The sequence below is a fragment of the Numida meleagris genome, chromosome 5, assembly GCF_002078875.1.
Source record: "Numida meleagris isolate 19003 breed g44 Domestic line chromosome 5, NumMel1.0, whole genome shotgun sequence".
NCBI classification, from domain to species: Eukaryota; Metazoa; Chordata; class Aves; order Galliformes; family Numididae; genus Numida; species Numida meleagris.
Window position 1 is genome coordinate 69150820 of NC_034413.1, and position 24565 is coordinate 69175384.

At 41.0% G+C, this 24565-nt stretch overlaps 1 long non-coding RNA gene across 2 annotated transcripts in view; it reads right to left on the reverse strand.

Moving 5' to 3' along the window:
* Positions 1-24565, reverse strand: part of LOC110400467 — a 485666-nt gene that overhangs the window by 387823 nt on the left and 73278 nt on the right. For both annotated transcript variants that reach the window (XR_002439868.1, XR_002439867.1), the window contains exons 3-4: positions 23353-23476; positions 5460-5582 (exon numbers count right to left, since the gene is read on the reverse strand). This is a non-coding gene — a long non-coding RNA (uncharacterized LOC110400467). The remainder of the gene's footprint in view (positions 1-5459; positions 5583-23352; positions 23477-24565) is intronic.

Consider the following 24565-nt stretch of genomic DNA (forward strand, 5'->3'; position numbering starts at 1 on the left):
TGGGACATGAGCCAGCAGAGTGTGCTTGTAGCCTGGAAGGCCAATGGTGTCCTGGGCTGCATCAAAACTGGGGTGGCAGCGAGGTGAGGGAGGGGGTTGTCCCCCTCTGCTCTGCCTTTGTGAGGCCTCATCTGGAGTGCTGTGTGCAGGTCTGGGTCCCCAGAACAAGAAAGATGCGGAGCACCTGTTGGAGCAGGTCCAGAGGAGAGCCACAAAGATGATCAGAGGGCTGGAACACCTCTCCTATGAAGAAAGGCTGAGGGAGCTGGGCTCGTTTAGCTTGGAGAAGGTTCTGGGGAGACCTCATTGTGGCCTTCCAGTACTTGAGGGGAGCTTCTAAACAGGAGGGAGAGTGACTCTGTACGCAGTCTGATAGTGAGAGGACAAGAGGGAATGGTTTTAAACTAAAAGACTTCAGGTTTAGTTTAGATGGTAGGTGGAAATGTTTTACTCAGAGGTGGTGAGGCACTGGAACAGGCTGCCCAGAGAAACTGTGAACACCGCATCCCTGGAGGTGCTCAAGGCCAGGCTGGATGGGGCCGTGGGCAGCCTGAGCTGGTGGGTGGCAACCCTGCCCACAGAAGAGGGGTTGGAACTAGATGATCTTTAAGGTTCCTTTCAACCTAAGACATTCAATGATTATATGATTCTTAATGTTAGGGCTGCCTTGAACTTGTTATCAGATGAATAATCTCTGAAGGCTGTCATTCTGAAGATGCTCTGGTACCATGCCTCCTGAGAGAGCGGCTGGTGGGGCAGCTGGGTACCAGGGAATGTGCAGGCAGGGATAGCAGGACAGAAAGCTTTGGGGAGGGCGAGCAGCACAGCACACCCCGTAGCATCTGGGAGTTACCAAGCAAGATCGACTTTGCACTGCTAATCGCTTCCTCCATGTGCAGTTTATGCTTTGTAACACTAACCCAGATAGCCCGGATAATGAGACTAAAGAACTGCTTTCCAGGTCATTGATGATTAAAGGGGTAGAGTTAGCACTGACAACAAACTGTTGCTCTGTTGCAGAAATGATTATCAGCACTTGGATACAACTAAAAGGAACCCATCATTTCCTGTCTGTATGAAACACTGAATTTTTTTTGTCCATTTTAATTAACCTCATTCTATATGAATTAACAGTGTATTGTTCAAGGAAATCATACCCTTTTTTTCTTTGCAAATTGTTGTTTTAGTTCTATTAAAACTTTTCTATTTTTCACCATAAGCTAATGTGTTTAATGCTTCCAAATTAAATATTTGGTAGGTAGAGGCACGTAACCCACCTCATTCAACCTGTCAATACATACACTACTTTTGACCACAGTTAATGGAATTAATGTCATTTGTTTCAGTCAAATCGTATTGTAAAGCCCGTGTCTAATCTATGACGTATATAGATAAACAGATTTACAAAGCAGCAGCTTACATGGCACCTTATCTTTCAAGGTCACAGGTCGCACGGCAAAGAATCCAACTTCAAGACACATATATACTTATCCCAAATGTAATATATATTGATCTATATATTTATAATGACCTATAGGCATGCTTGAAATATCAATAGGGATAATTATCCATTAAACGGCATTTACTATAAATCTTGTCTATTTCTTCAGACACACACACTGAAATAGAACGCATGGGCACAGCATAACTTCTGGTTGACTGCACTCCGGTTCAGAAAACAGCAGCCTTCAACTAGTGAGCTGCTTGCAAGACAGAAAAAAATGAGATTAACAAATAACTGTGAGATAACGCGAGTACTGCATCTTGGAAGGCATCTTCATCATTTGTATGTTAATGAACACCTGCATTTAGAGCTGCATTTTAAATGGACACTTGCAGCAACTTAAATTAACGAAAGGAAAAGAAGCTAATTTCGTGGCTGTCTTCATATACAGTCTTAGACCAAGGAGTTACAATTCAATTTTCTAAACTGGTTTAAAAACTCTATTACAACAAATTTCCTTGTTAAAAATAAGAAATAAGACAGTACGAATAAGCTGAAGCCATTTTACAAGCTTTTAAAAACTGCGCTATGGGCTAGATCTTAGATTAATGTTTGTGATGCACACTGAAAACCTGTAAAGCATTTATGTAATTGCTAAGCATTATTATTTTTTATTACTGTAACAGATGGAACCAATCCATCTTTCTAGATAATATCTCATAAATGATTCATTACTACTCCTTTAACCTAAAGTCTTTTGTATTTTGCAGATCCACAAGAAATAACTATTAGGAAGCTCTGTGCATTATAGTCTGAAAACCACCTCATCTCTTCCAAATTTACTAGCCCTGCTAACACTGGGGCCTTATAATTTCCACATTGTTCCTATTCCTCTCAGAATTTGTTACTTCTGCAAGATACTTCTCTTCATTTTCCACCACTGGTTTTCAGATGATGTAAAATATCACTGCAAGCTTCTGGTAATGTTAATAGTTTATATGGCTGCCATTAGCTGCAAACACACACTAGACTAACGCTGTATAAGAGAGAGAAGAACCTCCCACAAACGCATGACATAGTTTTATAATGCAGCATCTTGGCTTCAATTGCTAATGAAAAAATGTTACGTGACCATCCTGACCATCTTTCCTCTGTCCAATAACTTTCTGACCAATTTTAATCCAATCTGAAAGCCAGGTAGACATCTCACAGATATGAGTTTCTATCAGCTTAATGAAAACTGATGGCTGGAAGAGAAAAGAAATACACAAATGAGTACTGCCACTGGTAAAAAGGCTTAAATCCCCCATGCCTGGCCTGCCTCTGGCCATTCAGACACTGTGAGCCCAACATCAGACAAAATAAATGCCATCTCCTGTCCACCTTATAGCTGACAGACCACTGACAATATCTTCAAGGAAAAGCTTGTCAAAAACGTACTGAAGGCGGACTGAAGCAAGGAAACCATAATTGCATCAATGACCCATGAACATTTCAATGTTCAAAATGCAAAATCTGTTCACTTACAAAAAAAAACCCACTTCCTGGATTGTGAGAAAAAAATGCAGAGAGAGAATCTAGACCTGCCTCACCTAGCTTTTCATTTTGTTACTGACCTAGCCAGCATCATGAGCAAACAGCTCCCACAGCCAAGGCTTTTAACCACTGTGCTTGCAAAGAGCTTGCAGGCCTGCACTGTTTGTATGGGATTATTGGGGTTATTCAACCTGGTCGTTACACACAGAACGATTAGCTACTTTCAGCAGACTTCAGTGTAATGGTAAAAGATAATTGAAAGTGATGAGCCTTACTGAAATCTTTATGGGTTTTAGCAGGGAAGAAACATCTCATTCTGCATGTAGTCACACAGACCCTGTGCTGTGAACGCAAAACAAAAGGATCCATGTTATTCTGCTTCATGTCCAGGACTTTTTGGCTGTGTGGATTTAGAGTCAACTCTAATGTCACTTCATTACCCAGTCACATTAGCTCAGGACTTGGGGTGCTGCAGTAAGCAGCCCACCTCAGGCTGGAGTTTCAAAATACAGTCAGCACTCATATGATAGCAGTTAAGCATGATAGAAGCATGCTGGAAATCTAAAATCTCATTAAACCTCAAATACAAAGGGATCAAAAAGTAAAACTTATCATGAAATTATCAGTCGTTGTATTTCAATAGAAAAAAAAGCTTACAAAAATAAAAATGAAAAAAAAACCCTCCAAGACAAACCGAAGTCAACAGGCAAAACAACAGTCTGTACCTAAAGAGCATATTAACTCCCAAGCATTAAAACCCCCTGTTCAAAACACCCCTTGCAAAGATGTTTTATTCATCACCAACGCATATTTACCTCAGCTGGAAAAGTGTTTGGAAGCTGAAATAATGGAATTCTGTCATCAGCCATTTTGACACTGGGTCTCTTCTATACAGTTCAAAACAAGTCACTGTTCCGCTCAAGAAACCACATCAAAACATTTCTTGAATAAATGAAGCTATCTTTGACTTAAAGAATACCATGTGATCTCAACTACTCCAACTGCAACTAGTTTCAAACTCATTTTTGACTCACAAAATAGTAAGTTGCCTTGAAAGTTTCCCCTTAAAATCTAAACTCAACTAAAAATGTCATGCAAATGCATGTAAAAACACAGTTTGCAAAACTTAAAAAAGGAAAGTCAAATGTAGAATGATATGTTTCCTAAGGAGCTTCAAATTCCGCATCAAAATAAATGAGCGTGGAGCCAGATTCTCCTCTGGTAGAAGATGACAAGCAGAACAGGCAGGCAGAACTCCCAGTCCCGCTGCTTGGGGTGACGATACCATCCCTAAAAACTCTTCACCAAGGGGAACCCTACAAAGTGCAGGCTTGAGGGACCACAGCACAAAGTAGAAACCTGCTTCCTTCAATTCAAATGGAGCTTTTCGATATTGCACTACAGGGACTGGTATTTATAAGTTTCCCTTTTGAAAAGAGTTTATTTCCCTTTCCTCTCATCACATAAAAGACACATCCCGCATAAAACCAGTTAGAGATTTGTTCTTTTTGCTAATAGCTCAGTTAAATACAGATGAACTACATTGTACTCCACTGTGGAATGTATTCACTTAAATAAAATTACATTGCTGTAAGCAGAAGAACAAAATTTGCTCTAATTCAAGGAAATCCCTCTAATGCACATCATTTTTAAAAGTCTCTTACAAGTGGCACCATATGACTTTTAACAGCGTAGGTTTGGCAAGACATTAAAGAAGTCATGTTTATGAGAGCAATGTGCAAGAAAAGCTCAGGTTTTTTCTTAGGTATTTTCATTAGTACTCAGCTGTTCTTACAAAGACACGAGCAGCTCTGTTACCGCTTTGTGCTCTCAGTATCCGTATTATGACTTTGTTACTTAGATAATTCATCAGCTTTTACACGCTATCTTTAAATACAACTACCAGCTGCTCAGCCTAACACGGTGATTCCATTTACCATTTTCTAATGACCGTAAGGGTAGACAGAAAAGAAAAACCTTTGCTTTAAAATAGACGTTAGCTTATTCCATGGGAGAGCAAGCATTCCTCTGAAGTGACTAGTTAGGATGACAGTTTCACAGCGAAATATATTTCCATTTCAAGATCCCCACAGCCACACTGAATTTAATTGCATCAAAGGCCACCAAGATTTCTTTTTTGAACACATTAAGCAGAGCACCACAAACACAACTATTCCTTGAAGAAAAACAATCTCTGGTTGCTAACGTGTTGAAATCTTTTAAAAGGAACCAAAAGGCAAAAGAATTACAGGAAGCATGACTTTCAAGTGCGCACCAAAGGGGAGTTACTGATTTTGCTAAATTGAAAAGTTAACAAATTAAGCTATCGGCAGGGCACAGGGCTGCACAGGAATAACGTGCTCCTATTCCAAGTGGAGGGGCACAACAGGCAAACCGCTCCCAAGCCGTACTTCAGTAGCAGAGAGAGACAGATTTGAGATCTTTAAAGTGTATAACCAGAAGTTCCAGATACTCTTACCTTCTGGGAGCTGGGCACATGGAAACAGGGGTCACCAGGTGTAAAGGAGCACTGCAACTGCTAACAGCCACGGTCATTTCATTCTGCAGGTCAATTGTGCGATGCTTTGAAGTGAGAAATTCTCTGCACGTAAAAAAGATACAAGATTCTAAATGAATTTTGCAACTTTTAATACAGAAAATTTCCCCCCCTACTATGTGACATTACCCAGGAAACTTCACATTTTATAACCAGACAGCGGCGAATGGTTGACCAAATGGCACAGGATCAGTTATAGACAGGTAATAATGGGTTTGTTACACAGATAATCGACACAGGAGAAAACACGTTAAATGAGAAATGCTGAACTAGAAGGAAGTAAACAAAAGTTACTAAATTGTGCTACTCTAACACTTCCCATTCTGAGAGAATGCATGAATCATAGATAAGGATGAATATTCGTCACAGCTGTGATTTCAGCATCAAAAAGAAATAATTTTAGCTCAGATTCTACGGGAATTTCCAGAAAATGTGTCAGTTCAGCCAATCGGTTACCAGACTGCTCTGAGATATTCTGCAAGTTTAGCTTTATTTGGGTACGAACCCGCAACGCAAGGAGCACTCACTTCTGAAACCACTGTGATGAGTAACACGGCTGTGTCCTGGTGTCTTGTTGGATGAGGCCGAAGCACTCCACGTGCTGGGACACCAGGCTGTGTTTTGATAGGTTTCAAGTGCTTTTAAGCTGATGTGAGCCCAGAATATTTTAAATTTGAAAAAGCTACAGAAACACGCAAATACAAAAATGCTGAACCGCAGTTTTTCATTTTTGTAATAAAGAATGATGCCCTTATGTTTTCTGCTTTGATAAAGCAGAGTGATTTTATTCTTGGCAATGACAAAACTCAAGTTCCACCCGCAGTCCTGACTCACTGAGAGCGTATGCTAGGGGAAGTGGCCTAGCTTCATGAGCCTGCATTACAAGCTATAGCTGGCAGCAAAAATGAATAGTTTATATTCCAAAGAACAAAAAAGATTCTGGAGTAAACAAAGTATTTGCGAGTTCAGATTGAATTCTACAGCAGAGTAGAGGAGATCTGAAACTTGGAAAGTACTTAAAAGCTCAAACCAAAATATTTTATGTGAAACACAATATTGCATTCAATTCTATGTTAACTGCATCTACATCTTGAGTTTAGGCACTAAACTGAAAAAATGACCACAATTCTGACTTAAAAGATAAAATCTTGTTTTTCGGTGTTCTTACACAACCTGCCAAAACATCGATGCATGCCTATCCTTAACCCCTATGCTTTCCGCTGGATTTTCATCATTATTTGGGCAATTAACCAATGAAGAAAATTATAAAACGTCTTTAATAAATGCTAAAATTTTTAGAGTGATTTTCTGGATTCCAGTTAAGTCAATCTAATAGCTTGCTGCAATGGGAAGGTGTTGCCCTGCTGGCTCCTCTCCTCCGCTGTTTGGCTCACACTCTGCCTCTCCCCTTCTGCCTTTGGAGTTTGTCTCACATTGCGGTGATTCAGTTCAGAAAATGAGATAGCAGAGAACAGCTACACAAAAAGCAGCAAGTACTTTTCTGCCAATTTAGCTCCCTGAATCAGCTCACCACTGGGCAAACGACCCACAGAGTGTGCAGCAGCATCACGTGCTTAGGGGAACAGGAGAAAAAAAGATGACTACATATTTATACATATTCTTTAATATCAGCTAATTTTTCCATCGTCTCAGCTCTGGATGGTCTTTGCTCTAACGTCAAACCTTGTGATGAATTCTAGCAGCCCTCTATCTAAGAATACATTATTTGAACCTTCTGGGCTGAGCTCGCTCCTTACAGATACACATTCTTAAGCACACTTGACAGAAGGAAAAAAACTACTTACAGATTAAAAATTCCTTTAAAAGAAAAAAGGAAGTACATCTTAAGGAATTACATGGACATTATAGAGGCTGATATACTCTTATGCATGTTTTGAACAGCTCACAGTTGTTCTTTCTCTGCCAAGCCTCTTATTACTGCACCACTTCTTATCAGGGGCTGCACATTCAGAGAAAGAAGCTGCACTGTCAACCAAGATGTCCACTGCCCTGGGTGCAGGCAGACTGAGCTTGCTTTCTGCACACAGACCCCTCCAGCCTTCATCCTCAAGGTAAGCTAATCAAGGAACAGGATAGGCTTTAAAACATCGAGTGTTCCACAGGATGATTTTCAGGCATATCACTGGGGAGTGATCCATCAGCTGCTTCACAGCTTCAGTTTAGCAAATACAGTTTTTCCTGTGGAAATCCTGCCTAACTGGTTAAAAGGGAATTTTCCATCTCCTGCACCGGCCCTACAATGCGCAGCAAAAAAACAAAGCGTGACTACAGCTGGCTAAAGCTGACCTGAGACCACACCCCGTGCCTCAACTCCTCCTCCCCTCCTCCAGCCGCGCATCCTCCTCACAGAGGGGATTTGGGATCAGACCCGAGGGCCTGCTCCAGAGGGCTCAGCCTGAAGGAAAGAGGGAGCAGAGCTGTGTGCTGACGGGAGCGTGGGCGGGGGACGGGGCCAGGCCTCGCAGCAGCCTTGGGTGACGGCTTCGTGTTAGCTGGCCTGAGGCGAGTACGCGCGCAGGAAATCTTCCGCCTAAAATAGGCGCCGTTCTTCTACACCTCCTACTGAACAGTGGGTACGCTTCGTGAATATAGACTTTTGAAACGGATTCAGAAGAGCTCTGAGGAATGTATCAAAAAGTCCATATGGTTTTGCCAAATCAAGTATGCAGAACTGGGTAAATTTAGCCGTGCGCTTAAGAGCTAAAATTTGTCTTGTTTGACCCAACTGGAAGGAACATAGTCATGAGGCATTGCACACACACACCGCTCTGACTAACTTCATCTTGCTAAGGTCAAACACAGATGAGTAACACATTACTTAATGTGTGGAAACAAAAGGACACCTCATTTACCAAGGAGGTGCAGGGGAACACAAAGCACCACCCAGACAGGTCTCAATAATGCTATTTTCTGTAACGTGTTTAGGTAGTGAAGTTACAAGTGACAAGTGGTTGGCACTTTGACAGCTGGCCCTGCATTTCCAAGTTTCCTCCTGTAACTCAGAAGACTGAAAGCTTTGTTTTAAACGAAGGCCGAAGTTCTGCCGTTCTCAGACAAGACATGAGGTTGTACGCAATATTAAACAACGCTCGTGGTAAAAATCCCAGACGCCAACAAATCCCAGACTCCCCACAGCACCAGGACAGCCGGGCCTTCACCACGGTGCCATGAGCCCACAGCTCACTGCCTCATCCCCCTCAGCTCTGCAGGCCGCAGCCCCGCACTGCTGGCCCTTCTGCATATGCGTGCCCATGGTAGTGTACAGAGCACAACGCAACCAGCAGGCAACGTTTCTAAACACAAAACGAAACAAGGATGCCAAATTTCTGGCATAACTGGCGGGTCAAAGGAGTGGAGAGTAATCAAGCAGCGCACACCACGAAGCACCCCGATTTCAGAGAGCAACAGTTTGTAAGGGTACTTGCAGCACTGACACACATTTCAAGGTAAGCACGCAAAAGGCAAGACTGTTTATATAACTGACCACAAAATGTGGAAATACGATGCCTTTATAAAAGGGAACACATGTAATGACAGACATAAATGGAAATGAAACAAATGGAAGTATTTTGGCAGTAGAACTCATAGATTTACACAGATACCCGCAGGTGGATCCCAGCAGTGAACAAGAAGATAGCTTTATCTTCCAAGTCCTCTGCGGTTTAAAAAACGTAATAATGTTTTTCAAAAATATCAGCCTATGGTTATAAAACTCTCATCATCCTCTCTTCCTCCTGAACTTCTAAGTCTCCACACAGCTCTGAAGCAGCAGCAGTCTAATGGGTTCAGTGCTTTCTTACATGTAAAATGCTGACAATACACAGATTCCCTGTGAGTCGTAGTCTCTGAACTTCTTACTCAATCCCTTTTGTTTTTATTTATTTTTGAAAAAATCAGACTCTATTGCTTCCTAACCAATGCACACTACTATCAGTACTAAAAAAAATCATAGATCTTTGGATATTTTTTCCTGTTTTCGTGATGAATACATATACAACCGTGCAGGATTTCCCATATGAAAAGCATTCGCTGCCATAAATGAAAGCATGAAAATGGTTTTCATCAGCAGATCTTACAGTATTTTTACAAGGCTCTATTCTTTAGCAGATGAGGAACCTGAGACTCAGGCAGATAAAGTGACTTGCCTAAAGTCATCCAACAAGGTGTTACAACTTTGGGTTTCTGCTGTGTTTTTCCTCTTGTGACTTCAGGACAATGTGGAATAAATCCAAAATACGTTAGAACTTCAAAAAAGATTTTACAGCATCAGATTGCAAGGGTTTCTTTGCTGGGAGTGATATGCCCTCTCAAAAAATGCACCTTGGGAAGCTAAGATGGAAAGAGAGAAGGCACTGTTGGACTAAGTGGGAGAGGCAAAGAGTGCAACAGCCTCAACGCATCTGTCCTGCCTAGTGGCAGCTGCAGCACTTTTCCTATCAACTTGGTGGGAAAATACAGTGCTAATGAAAGAAGTGCACTACAGGTCATTGCTTCAGTAGCCTGACCCTATGGTGTGAAAATTACACATCTGCCACTGTGAGTTTTAAAATGTGTTTCTTGCGTAATAAACATCACCTATTTTGATGGAGAAATGACCTGCAATATCTCTATTAGATCTCTATTAGATTTCTAAACGAAGCAGGTATTTAAACTAAATACTCTCTCAGTGCTTGCCTTCCCAAGCAATGGTATCTTTAGAGGTAAACTGTGATTCGGGGCAGCTAACCATTAGCACATAAAAACTGGATTTTATTTAGTTGATGCTTTGCTTTTCTCTGGTAATTTTCTACATATCTGCACATATTCTGCATGTACTGTTGTGCTTACTTAGGATTCCCATGATACATGAATACTGTAGTGCAAGCAGAGCATGCTGTGAATGCAAGACACATTTTCCCACAGAACTGTTTAAAATATAAATTCAGGGCTTGGTTTGCTAAGCATTTGTTTTCTTAACATTTCAATATTTGGAAAGAAAATAGACGGTTCATACTCAGTAAAACATTCACATTCACAAAATAACCAGTGGTCCCTTTAATTTGTTGCTTAGAAATCTGCAATACCGTATCTCTATAAATAAATTTCTGCCTGCTCTTTTGTATGAGTAGAAATTCTCTTGACTAACTCAATAACAAAAATTTTAGCACTATATTCTCGAGGTGTGAAGCAACAATGAAAGCAGTTACTTTGACTACTCGCCCATTTAAACAAAAGAATAAAAAGTCTACAGTATTTAAATCTGCAATAACAAAGTAAATTCTGCTGCTTGACAGGTATTTATTGAAGTATCACAACTCATGCATGGAAAATATGAAGACTCCACTGCTGTAAACATTAGTTGGCATGCCTCATACTTCTTGGTGGTCTGAGCTCATAGTTTCATATTTATATTTCCAAGGCTAAAAATGAAGACAGCTTTACAGTTGTGCATGTTGTCTTGCTTGAAAGCGCTCCTGAGCAGTTCTGAAAGCAGCAACTTTAATGCTCAACCCTCCCTGTCTTACAAGAGACTAATGATGCACATTTACAGTGCTATTTCAAATGGGAATAACCCAACATCTTCCAATCTCAGTGCACGCGTCACTCATAGTTGCATGATTGTTTTCATACATCTCAGTGAGCATTGTTCAGCTACCAGTGAAGTAGCATATATTCTAAATCACACGTCAGCTCGCAGCAATTGTTAATTTGCAGCAGTGTTAAATGCTTGTGAAAATGAAAGGTTTAAAATAATTGTCCCCTCTCCTTTGGCACAAAGCAATTCCCAGTGATGAGGAAGTTCTAATGACAGACTGGAGTGAAATACATAAAAATTGCTGTTTCAGCAGAGGGAAACCCGTTTTAAGTACATGTTAGGGAATAATCACAAGAACACACAACTTCAGCTTCGTGAGTTCAACAGAATAATCTACACAAGACTTGTTTGAACATTTCAGCTGAAGAATACATACTGAATTAACAGATGTGGGAGCTACCTTACCACTACTCTATTTTTTGTGTGCCTGACTCCGTTCACTTTTAAGTTCTGCATCTGATTCAAACAAACTGGAGCAAAATTCTTAAAGCCTAGCAGGCTCTATCAAAACTTCTAACTCATCAGTGCCAAACAAGGTAACACTCTTGTGAAGGCCATGTGGGATATGCATTACATAGATCCATTACAGTGTAGAAGAGAGGTCTATGAGTCAAGGCTGACCACATTACTCATACGCAGCGAATGTGTAAGTTAGTTACACGGGTATCCTCAAGCTAGCACCCAAACAAAACTATCACAGCAGAGCACAGTGTGTGCTGGACAACTCATTTGAGTACTATAGAAACGTTACAGAAAATTTTCAGCTGTTTTTGCTGGAAATCCAGTACTCTAGCACTAGCAGCAGATGCTGTATGCGCTCATTTTGAGAAGTGTTGAACACCCAGAGAATGAAGGGAAGTCAACAGCAGCTGTATGCACTCAGCACCTCTGAAAATAGCAGCTACACAGCCTTGAGGTCCTAGGTATTAGGATTTCAATTAGACAGAGGAACATTAAAACAGATTCATTATGAAACTACTTTGAAAGTTGTTTAGACATATGATAGTCAAATTCAAATACATGCATTTTTCAATTCTTGCAGACTTCAAAGCAAGCACTAAAAAGCACATTTAGTTCAAGTTTTCACAATTTCAGTAACAAAGCATTAGTATGTTGCCTTCACATTTATGTATAGTGCATATTTTCTCGCAAGAAGTTGGTTTTAAGGGTTCGTCAACTCATAACACTACTAACACCCCAGCTGACTGGGAGATGATGTTGGATCTGCAATAAGCAGTCAATTTATACTATTAATGTGAGATTGTAACAGTAAGAGTGTAAAAAGCGTTCAGACTTGAAATGTAGCCATTGTATGTTGCAGTTTGGGTTAATGGCTTGCTAATATTTCAGGCGAACACAAGAGGTGACTGCATGCGGCATGCCAAAGAGATTTTACTGCCTCCAAAAAAGTGAGGACAGCAAGAAGCCCTACCAAAGACGTATCCAAACTCCGTTCTCTTAAAGGTAAAGAATTACATACATTAGGAGCACAGGCATGTTCCTATTAAACCTCACTCCAACAAGCAAGGTACGGCATTCAGCACGCTTCTCCTGCCTCAGCTTCTTTCTTGCAACAGCAACACAGGACAGGTGGTAGGAGTCAGTTACCATTAGACAATAAATAATCGCAGACAGCTATTGAACCAGATTCATAAGACATCAGGGATTTGACAGGTTTGGAAATGCAGAGGAGACATGAGTTTCTTTTCTGTCACCTCTGTCGTGAGCAACTCCCACAACCGTGTCCATTCTTTGGAATTTTGCAAAAGGTCTGATTTAATTTCTGTTTCTCAGATCAGGCTAAGGTAAAGGTATTCCAACCATTCAAAACAGCTGTTCTTGAAACAGGATCGTGAGAGCACTCTAGCAATGCCAAGCACCAGAAGCTCACTAAGGTACACATCCTCTGCACTGCATGGGAACAAGCCTGGCACTGACTTTCATCTGTCAGCTAATCAGCTTCTGAATCCCAAGCAATCTTGCAATGCATCACCTGATAGAAAGCATCGTACGGTGTGATTTTTGGGTGGTCCTGTGTGGAGCCAGGAGTCAGACTTGATGATCCTTACAGGTCCCTTCCAACGTGGGATATTCTATGATTCTACTATATACTTCATAGCAATAATATCAACTCAGTTTGTGGAAGACAGAAGGAAAAGGGAAAAGACCTCTTTCTTACATTTTGATTCAAGCAACAGCTATCTGAAGCTAACAAGAGGATCAAAACATTGGAACTGGATCTACCAAGTTATAAAATCTTTTGCAGATTGGGATATAATAACATCCAGTGCATCTATACAAAGTTACTTTGCAAAGGAGTCATTTCTGTGGAGCTCATGTGCAACCCTAGGCAACAAAGCAAAGAAAGCAAACATCGCAATCTGTGATCAAAAGTGGAACAAATAGCTCCAATACAAAGCATAGCCAGGGTAGCTCAGCCTTGAGCATCATTCAATCCCATTGTCTGCATTAAGCAATCTTCTGATACCGGGAAGGGGCAGCTCAGAGTGAAAATGCTGCACCCACTAGCACAAGAATTTGTACACTGCTTTAACCCAGCTTTCAGGTACAGTGGAAAACTTAAGCAGGACTAGCAGTAGTTTCGCAGATACAAAAGAATACATACTAAACAAAAAAGGCCAAAGAATCAGGAAGTGGAGGAGTAAATGACAGCGGTGCAGAGCAGAGATGTGTCTCCTTCCATTTAGACAAGCAGACATACTCTTACAATTTAATGGATTATAAGGACTGAAAGATATTTACTGTCTAGCCACGTAAGTACATTCCAGCTCTTGATATGCTTTTAGCATTGAAACCAGTCATATATTACATCAATGTTATTCTTGTTTGTTGAAATAAGTGAATAATTTGGGGAGCATATTCAATTCACTGTTTTTACATTCCCTTATTTCATCTGTTCTCAGTTTCCACAATATGCTGTTTGGAAAACTGCAGCTGAAGTACACGGCTGGTCAAACAGATTGGTCAAGATGTCTGACATCTTAACCAATTTGTCCGACTACATGTTAAATTAATAACATACAGGCTAAGTTGTTATGAATGTGACATACACAGCTTTCCGTTTCTTGGTATGCTGAGTTCAAGCAATTCAAGGACATAATTGAGCTGAGCCAATTCAATGGCTCATTTCTGCCAAGAGGAGCTGCCCCATCCTCTGCATGCCTGCCCTGCTCCCCAGCCACATGTCCCCACCCCTTTCCTTGCCTTGGCACCTCTCTGTAAGGACAAGACAGAAAAGCACGGCCTTGGGAAGAGGTAGGAGCAGACTGCTGTATCACAAACCCACACCCTCAGGGCGTACCTGCTGATGGCTTCACTCTTATTCTTCTTGTGAAAAAAATAAACAGAAATGGATAGAAATGTTGTTTCTATTGCTGAAGAGTATACTTTCCAAAGTTACTGCTTCTGATATTTGGTGGAATAGCAGCTAAACCTATTTTCTGCAGAATCTTTCAAACCATTATTTTTTTTCTATTATAGAGCCTAAAATTCAGCTAATCAGAGATAGCCATTGGAAACAGAAACACCAGCCATTTAAATTCCCATTATATTGACTTGAAACAAAATACAACACTGTTTACTTTATTGCTTTGGTGTGGGCTGGTTTGTTTGCAGTCAAACCGTAATTTATACTGGCTCCTCACATATTGATATGTTGAGGAAATAAATAGTAAATACTATTTCCAATCCATCTGTTTCACTTGTTAGAAAAACAACAGTCAGAAGCTATTCAGAATTGTGGTTCTCCTGCACTCAACCAACCGGGGAACTGCGTTTCTGTGATGCTCGCAGTGCTCCGGGTGCGAGTCTGGATGAAGCATGGCTCAGGCTGTGCTCCCAGCTCTCCCTGCAGCCCCGGCCCTGGCAGAGGTTTGCAGAGTTTGCAGCGAGTGAGTGACAAATGTCTGGAGGAGACCCACGGCATCTGCGAGCCTGGCGAGAGCCGGCACAAGCTGCGGCTGGCTCTCCTGGCGGCTTCTCTGTCTGACACACGACTGCCATGTGGAGGAAATGGCACACACCTAGCCAGGAGCTTTCTATTAACATTGTAATGAGGAGAACGCAGCTGCCTCTCTCATCATTCACCTGCCACTTGTGGAGTGGAAGATGGTGCTTGCAGATTTAAAGAGATTTTTTGCCTTGTCTTCAGTTCTTCACAGGCAAAGGAAGGCCCTTGTCTTTTGTTCTTGAAAATGCATCGAGTAATGCACAGCTTATGCAGACTGCTTAATGTACGACCCAGTGCCAGACAGCAGCACGCTGAAAGGGCTCTACTGAATCAGGAACACCTCTGAGGAAGGCAGCCCAGTTAACTCCATTCAACTGCAGCCATCTCACTAGCTTTAAGCAAGCACAAAACCAAAGTGCAGCAGCCTCACAATGCGTTGGTATGCAGCTGCATTTTTCTGGCATTCAGCAATGCCACCTTCTAGTACAAACACCATATAAACGCTCATAGTGAGAAACTGTATTTAAATATAAAGCTGGCAGAACACCGTTAAAATCACAGAACCATTAAGGGTGGAAAAGACCTCCAAGATCCCCAAGTCCAACCTCAACCCACCCACACCATGCCCACTGACCACGTCCCTCAGTGCCACATCCCCACAGTTTTTGAGCATCCTCCCCACCCCCCGGCAGCCTGCGCCCAGTCACTCTTCAGAGAAGAAATTCTTCCTAACACCCAACCTAGCCACCTGGTCTAGCAGGTCACAGGCACCAAAGAGGGCATGGCGCTTCTTTGGCCTGTTGAGCTAATTAGTTGAGTAAGAAAAAGAAAGGTTAATTAAAAACAAACAAAAAAAAAGATGGCTTACAAGTGCCCAGGTGTATCCCAGAGCTGCCAGGATGCACCAGGTTACTGGCAAGAGGAGTGGAAAGGGGAGGAGAGGGGAAGACTAGGTCTTCTTTCTGGTCCTAGCCCTTTAGACAAGACAGTGGAAAACTGCATCTGTTAGGGTTCCTCTTCTGCTTAAAGACAGAATAATTTGGAAAAACAATTTCTTTCCTTGGGATGGTCATTTTCTGAGCCTAGGCAGCTTTACTGTCAATGAACGTGAGAGGAAAAGAAGTATTTGCTGATTCTTGTAGAAAGATCAAGCTAGCAGCTTTTTTAAGAGTGCAATTAGCTGCTTTCAGCATGTAGGCCAGCAAGGTTGTACCTATTTTTAAATACTAAACCTGTTGTGGTGGATATGAGTTTTACATTTGAACCCTGAGGTACAGGATGAGCTAATCTAAACCACTAGATTCGCAGAGCTGTTGCTGAAGCCAATAAAAATATGTCATGATTACTTTTTGCTTCCTTTTTTGCCAATATCAAATGCCATCATGCTAAAGTTCAGGGACATGCCTCTTTTCAACACTGTGACAACAAATGCTGAGCTAACTAGCAAGCTGAGCACTTGAAGCAGTAGCCAGTGGCAGGAAGTTTCTCATATGTAAGTTACGAGCACTGGAACTGCAAGTTTCGGATACTCACCAGATTTCTGATAACAGGAGACACCTGATTTTATTTCCTTTCTGTGATTTTGAGCGTTCTCCTCCAACACTCAGAAGAATTTTTCAATGTATTTTAAGTGTATTCCATATAAAAATTTCAACAAATTCCACATAATACAAACTGACATTTTTTGCATTTCTTTTGTCCACATAATACAATCTGACAATTTTTGTATTTCTCTTTGTAGCCTGTCTTGGTCAGCAGCAGATCTTTTTTTAAAAGAGTTTAACATTTCTTTTTGTTTAATTTCCAGTCCTCTAACAACGGACTAAATCAACGGGCTACAGCTGTATATCCTTCTCAATTCTGACACCTCCTCCATTTGGGACTGTTGCCTTTTTCTCTTTGACTTTTGTAGACTGAAATGCAATACTTGCATCTGCATCTACTGCTAAAAGCCATTTATCCCCAGCCACAGACCAGTCCCCATGTGTCTCATTAAGCACATTTACATCTGGCTCTTAAAATCCCGAACAGGCCATTTCTTGCCTAGCAGCAGCATACTGATGAAAGAAGCACTCTGCTCATGGCTTCGTTAATGACACAAGGCATTACCCCATTATTTGGGGGGCTTGGACTTCAACAGCATCTAACTTTTTAAAAATTGACTGCCCTAATACAGACATTTTTTAAATAATCAATAATTTTTACAATTGGAATACTTGCATTTAATTAAAGGGTACAAAAAAAGTAAACTATTGCATTGTGGATTAATTCCACTTGGTGGTGGAGGACTGGTTGCTGGGATTTTTGTTGAAGCTCCTCCTAAAGTCAAACAAGAATAGTTACATCCTCAAGAAGATATTAGCAACACTGTGAGTCTCAAGGCATGAAAACCAGTTAGTGCCATCAGCCTTCTTAGAGTCAGATGATTCGATCACAAGTAACAGGGATACTACATCACCACAGTCTAATTAAATATAATTAATCAACTCTGAACCAATTACTTCCCGAAGTGCCCACTGAGCCTTTTCAGGTGGCAAGAATGTCACGAATTCCTGCTTCTGGAATGCAGGAAGTAATTCCAGACTGGCTCCTACCATTCATATTAGCTTCTGTTCAAGAGCTTCCATTGGATCAATCCTGTGGCAGCATAACATAAACTGAAAAAACAAGAAAGGAGCAGGCAAGCAGGAACCCAGCCCTAGATCACTCAAGGAGCAAACAGCATCTTGTGCCATGCTACACGCCCACGAGCAGCACTACCTGCAGGCCACAGGTGCAGCATGCTTACCACAAGAAGCTCTCCATAGTCAGCTGGATGTGCTGCTGGAACTAGCTGTATGTTCACTGTAGTTCCTACAGGTTGCTCTACAAAAAACGAGTTGCATTACTCCAACCCGGTGCTAATAAAAAAATCAGATCTGTCCCCAGAGTGAACTGTCACATTTATCTTTGCAAAAGCAGATGGGAAAAGCAGGATATTGGATGCTTCTGTAGGGGTTTACAGCCAAGAGCTCACGGTCTAGCAGATCTTGAGCTTTCAAAACATGGCATTCAAATAATGGACAGCTATTATCCTTTCCAGCTGACATAACTAAGCAATGCTCTGATTCCCTCATAAAACTTGTCACCGCTGTCAGTATTAGCTGGATTGGCTAAATGTATGCCTCTACCTGAAAACATCGTGGCAGCCTCTCTAGCAATCTTGAAAGCACGGGGGAGATGACTCCACCACAACACAAACAGTATCAGAACAGGCTGAATATCTTCCATACTTTGGGTGGATATTGCTAATCCAAAAGCATTAGCATCAATACAGCTTCAAAGAGAGTTCCTTAATTCTATTCTATTATGAACATTAAGGTTGCTTAGATAACACCAACAATCCTTCTAACAATTAGCAAACATGATCTATCAAGTACAAACAGTGAGACTGTTAAAGAATGAGACATTAAATGAATATGATCTCAGGAAAACCTGTCAAAGGAGTACCAGTGAGTTCCATGATGGCTGGTCCTTACAAGCCAACAGACATAGTGAGCGCATTATAAAAGTAGTAGCCTGAAGTACCCTCGTTCCATTCAGAGTCACAAGCCAGAAGAAGACTCAATTTAGCCCTTTGAAACATTCCTCTCCACCCACAAAAGCTGCAACTTTCATCTGAGAAATTCTGCCTGTGGTACAACCAGCAAATTCCTCAGCTGGAAACAAAGGAGCATTGCTGTCATCCAGCAGCTGTGGGCTGAGGAACTTCCTGCCTCCAGCCAACAGAAGAACTCCCCAGCTAGTGCTGCAATCAGCATTTACCAACCTACTTCCCATTCTCTGTTCTGCGGCCAAGCTTGCCTCCAGCCAGAAAGAAAAGTAGGCAGCCTCCTGCAAATTTCCCTTTATTATCCTTATACGTGCACGCAGAAGATATGAACTCAGAAAGAAAAAATAATTAGACAAGGTCAAATGTAAGATCCATCTGACCTCTTTTTATTTTTAATCCTTATTCTGACTTCATTTATTACTGTTGTTCCTATTCGCTATCAGCTATCATGAACAACTTATAGCATGAAGACATTCTCTACAACTGACATCACCCTCAAAAATCCCCAGTACCTCTTCTCCTTCCCCTTTTTTTTTTCCTGCAAGACAAGTTTGTAACATCAAGGCCTTTCTCTGGAGATCTTGAGAATCTCCTGTTCAAAAAAAAAATTGATAACCTTCAAAACGTGTCCAGAAAGCACTCACTTAAAAGAAGTGAATCTATCCCTGATGCCTAAAGCAATGAAAACTCTGCAATTTACTATTTGTAGCTGGCTAGCATAGGCAAGCAGAAGGACAGCTCTTCCTTCTCTCTTTGACCCAGACTGACCTCTATTTGCAGTAGGTATTTGAGTCTGTGTTACATGTCCTGAGCAGGGTCTCCTGGCTGTGCCTAACTGGTGTGAATAACACTACCTGGTTGACTCTTCAAGTCATTTTTCCTTGAGAATGCAAAACAGAAGGAAGCCAAAAAAAAAAAAAAAAAGTGCTCCTGGATTCACAATAGAACGCCGAATAAACGCCACCTCAGAATTTAAGCCTAAGCTTTACTCAAATCTCTTCTAAAAATTTATTTCTTCTGCTGATGCCTGCTACAAATTGGGCAACAAATGATGATTGGTAAAAGGCAAAATAGTCAGAAATCATGCAAGCTCTGTTTTGTACATTATCCTGACCGCTGCAAACGTATGACAATAAGTTCTGACAGGCACCAGAGATCCAGATTCAAGTAAATTCAGTGCTGCAGACTCTGAAGTCCTCTCGGATAATCAGGAACATCACAAAGACTTTATAAGGTTCCTCAGTTATTCCAGATTCTTCAGCATTCATGAAAGTGCCAAACGTTCAGCCACCAGGGCTTATTTGTTTTCCAATCTATTTTTCCATGGAAACGGATACTTAACTTTTCCAATTTTATACCCAATTATATTGTATATATATATATATAGGTGCTTCATTTTTAGAAGTGGATTTTTTTTCAAACAGTTCAGGAAAAAAATTTGGAGTTACATGCCTATGGTAGGACTAAATATTGTAATTGCTTTTCATGCATATTTAAATGTTAATTTTGCTTGAAATATTTAGATGATTTCCTCACACCTATGAATAAATAATCCCATGCCTCCGTGTCTATTATTTGTATGCACAGAAAAAAATACAGCTATGAATCTTAAAACTTTATTTGCATCATCCAGCAGGTTACAGCCACCCAGCAGAGAGGAGGGAAAGGATGTGAAATCTAATACATCTTCCTTCTGAGAGATGACAATGTTTTTTTAAAACCCAGGTAATAGATGGCTCGTGCCCTCATACACTGCTTTATAGGCTGCTACTAACTGAAATTTTGCTTTCTCGGAGGAGTTTGTCAAGATTTATAAGAAAATTACTTACCTTGACACTATGAAGATATTCAGAAGAACTATAAAAAGCTTCTTATAGCAGGCCCTCCATGCCAACCATGGCAAAAGTAATTGCTAGGGCAGTGCAACGTATAACAGTATTGAGATCACATGGTTCCTAAGTGCAAATGAGCAGAAGAGGCAAGGAAGCCTTCTCATGCTGTTCATACTGATCAAAAAAATTGTATCTGTTTAAGAAACAATTGTAGGCATTGTATATAATGATGCTGCTTTTGACCAAAGCCAGGCTGAAGATAAGAAGTCCAGTTTTCAAGGCTGTGAAAGAGATAACACTGAGGAAGAAACAGACTGGATACAGGCTTGCTCATTCAAACAAAATCTGAAAATGCCATTTCTCCTAGTAAAGGAGGCATCAAAAGCAACTTTATATTCTTTCAACCTTGCCAAAAAAGTGTGTGAGTTCTCGTGCTCTTTCCTTTTCTTTCTCCATCATTTCTCAAGTTCATGCTGAGTAGCGCTTCAGGATCTCTGGAGCTTCCCTGACAGTTACGCTGTCTGGGTAAGAGGCTGAATAACAAAAGAACATCTCCTGACATGGACAGTAGCACGTATATAAATCAGTACATGCTTTTACAAAAAAATACAGTGAGTGGTCCTGGAGACTGTCACATATGCTGTCAGGTGAGCTTACTCATTTTCATCAGATGAACACCAAATGTTGATTTACTGGAGGGTGGTAGAGCCATCCCTCACACCATCAGTAATTCTGCAACATCATACGATGCTTCTCATTTCACGGGATGCAGTCACAGCCTCCACTGCCTTTGGGACTGCAGCCTGGTCTGTGACATCCGTTAAAAAATGTCACACGTATCTAGTGGAGACTAGCTTAAAAAGTAAAAGACTATAATTAAGGATGTGCCACTACTGTGTTCAGTCCAGGAAGCCAGGTCATTTCAGGTTCCCATAAATAGAAAGTGACAGTGCAGTAAAAAAAAGACTCCGATTTTTTTGTTGCACAATCTTTCTCCTTCTGTTCTTGATTTAATGCCAATGTAACCAAAAGATTGACCTACACGAGCTCAGATTTCCTTCCTGTTTCTTCACTCCCATCTCCAAGTTTCAAATTAGTAAATTTATGTTATCTGCAAACCCTGCTGTAGTTCTCTTAAACACAGTTAAACACACTGTTGAATGAATCAGCAGTTAAAGAATGAGCTAACCCCCTCAAAACACCAAAGGTTATATCAACATGGTGATGGCTTTTTAGCATAGTTTCCTAAGAAAACAAAGCTAATGTAAATACATTAGTTAGTAGTTTTCTTCTGACCTTGTTTTCCCACTTCAGCAGTAATTTTGAACCACTGGCCAATTTCAACCCTATTGAATGAAAGGATGGAAATCTCAATGCCATTAAGGACAGCTGGAGTGGAAATCAGAGGTGCTCAAAACACTGCCCCTGCTGTCAGCATCAGAGTCCAGTGAGAGGTGCCAAGCTGAAGTCTCCTTAATTACTGCTTCTAACTCCATTTGTTTCAGAAAAACTCACAAGTTTGACCATGCCTTGAACAGGACCAGAAGCACTCAGTCGTTCAGATTCATGAAGGACCCATGACAAAGAGTTGAGAGGCAGCAACTCAGCTGCTGAAGTCTCTGGACTAAACACCATACTTATTTCACTTGCTTGCTACAAACAAGAACAGGCAATCCACAGGCATGTCTCAAGTCTGGGAGATTTTATCTGGCAACGTTCTGCATTCACCTGGAGCTCCATAATATCCTGGACCACAGCACTTGATGTTAATATTACACTAATCCTCAAGGGTGGACTCACTGTGACACACATTCATACAGCCACGTCCTGAAGTCAGATTGCATCTGGTAGGCAAGGACGGTCACAGTACAGTTTCTGAGCAAGTTTGAGCTCCTGAACAAAATAAAGAAAAGCAGCCACCTACACTGGTACAAGAAAATCCAGTAGCACTCCCTGCTCAGAAGAGCTAGCTTTCCCCTGACACTATAAAGACTCTTGCCAAAACAGGGCTCCCTCTTTGAACTTTCTACCTTCAGTGTCATCTCTCTCCCTCCCCTCTCATAGCACCCAGCTCACTAGCAGTAGAAGAGCCGTCTTGTTGGCTTCTCAGCATGGCAATAGTGCTGCCTTTTGACCTCTTTCTGAAGAGCAGGAGTATATTAATTTCTAATGGCAAGCCCTCACTGCATATTAATAAGTCAACAAATGAATAGCACATGCTTTATTATTTGTACTGCAGCTAGCACAACAAGCTAAGGTGACAGACAAGCCTTGGAAAAAAACTAAACTGTATCAAAAAGCTTACATATGCTCCAAGTTGCTGAAAAACACGTTCCATCCCGGCAGCTATTTTAGGCTCCCATAAACCGACAGGTGTCTACATTATGCTTACATTATAGTCCTTAATCTATGAAATTGGATTTGCAGCCAGCGCTTCGTGAAGAATGAACGCGCCTACCAGCCACAAAGACCTATATTCTCTGTACATTTAACTGGCATGAATTTGTAGGACACAGACGCAACAGAAGTGTGCACATGCTCCTTCGACATTTTTCTCTGAGTTTTAATGGCCACAAAGAAGAAGGAGGGTTGGTTTTATTTTTTAATTATCGTTTTGGGTGTGCTAGTCCTTAAGCAAAGCTTTAGCAATATGTAACTTCTTCCTTGGAAAGCTGACCTGCAATCAGCGTATTTAAATAGCAAACGAACTGCTAGTAACTCAAGAGAATCTAACAGCTAGTGATTCAAGCATGGGATAAATAAAAACATTATCAATGGTTTTCCTATTCAGTACGTCTGTTTTGACTGTAAAAACAAAAACTCACCAGCTGTACGGAAAGGATTTTTCCCGCAGTCTCCAAACAGAGCAGATTATTTCACCACAAACGCTGGCAAGTCTTCGTCTGACAGACAGAACTCCTTACTTGGTCAAATCTCTTCATCGAGGACCTGTTAACAGAAAACATTCGGAAGGTTTTACTTATTCCAGATAATATATATGGATTAAATCACTGTAAGTTATTGCTAAGTTCAAGCTGCCTGGAGAATTCAGCCCCAAACCTTAAGTTATTTCACCAGGATGATCCCTCAAACTATCCCTGGAATTAAAATTAGCTGTTTCACTCGGTTTCCTACTGAATCCGAGTTACCATGTACTCTGTATCATGTGAACTTCCACATGTCCTTCACCAGACTCTAAAACATATCCAGCAAAACAATGACTTTTCAGCAGTGTGGCTATGTCGTTTACTACCTAGTTATGTATTTCTAAACCTTTTAAAGCCAGAAGAACCAGCTTCTAGTGTAACTGGAGTTACAAATGTAAAATGAAAATACCTAAAAACCTTTCCTCTCCCAGCTATTAGGTGGAAACAGCCAGAAAAAACCAACCCCAACACCCAGTTTTAATGTCATATTGTTATCTCCCTTTTAAAATAATGAAGCTGAGTCATTGAAAGCTTGAAGAGGTAATTTCAGCAAACTCCCAACCTAGACACCAACCACTGGATTAGACTGCCTGTCCATTGCTGCTCTAGGAAGATTCTCTCCCTCTTATTGACTGTTACGAATTTCTGCATTGCTGTATGACACAGATACCAGTGGTGAACAAAGAAGAACTCACAAATTCTGTAACGAACACTGAGCAAATTTCTCAGCGGAAGACACATTTCCTGTCTGACCTTCTTATCCCTGAATGAGAATGAAAGTTGGATTTAGCAAAAAAAAAAAAAAAAAAAAAAAAAAAGGAAAGAAATTTATGCTCTATTCCAGCAAAAGCATTAATCCTTTCTGCCCTTTTAGGAACTGGTTCCTTATTTCCCTTAAGATATTGAGCAATAAATAGAAATTGTGTAATTCTAAGTAAAAGAAAGGAAACTTTACTTTGTTTTTAGTAGGATGTAGGAACAAAAACAAATCTCTAGAACAGATTAGTTTCTTATTCCCCAGTATGGAATGGAAGGGATGCATCCTTCACCAGATTCCTTTGAAAACTTGAAGGGAAGGGAAGGGAAGGGAAGGGAAGGGAAGGGAAGGGAA